This window comes from Plasmopara halstedii (assembly GCF_900000015.1).
Source record: "Plasmopara halstedii genome assembly, contig: Scaffold_3120, whole genome shotgun sequence".
NCBI lineage: Eukaryota > Oomycota > Peronosporomycetes > Peronosporales > Peronosporaceae > Plasmopara > Plasmopara halstedii.
Genome location: NW_020190023.1, coordinates 1,448,008 through 1,448,473, shown reverse-complemented (window position 1 = coordinate 1,448,473; position 466 = coordinate 1,448,008).

Here is a 466-nt window from a genome sequence, read left to right as displayed (position 1 = left end):
GGTACCTCGATCATTACGCGTCTACATCATCGGGCCGCCGGCCAGAACCGAAGATGAACTTGCCACACAAAAAGCTGTTCGAGCTGGTTTCTTGGTCCCACAAGAACTTCCGTTTTCTCGTCTGAGTGCACAACGCGGTGGCTCTCGTGTACCCGCAATGCGGACAATACCTGTAGTGCTTGCCCCTGGCGAAAGCACTTCAGATGACGAAGCGCTCTTTGAGCGATGGGTGCAACGGCACCGAGAACTTTCCTCAATGCATAACCTGCAGTTCAGCCACAAGGAAGTGGACGTGCGTGTGGAGCGACACCTCAGCTTTGAATTTTCCAAACTCAAGGCACGCCGTCGACTTCCTTCTGATTGTCGCCCTGCGACGTATGGGTTAACCCCCCCTAATGCTCCCGCGAGCTCTGTGTCTTCGACCGCGAGAGTTTAGGGCCACTGCTTGAGCTCAGCTCATGGCTCG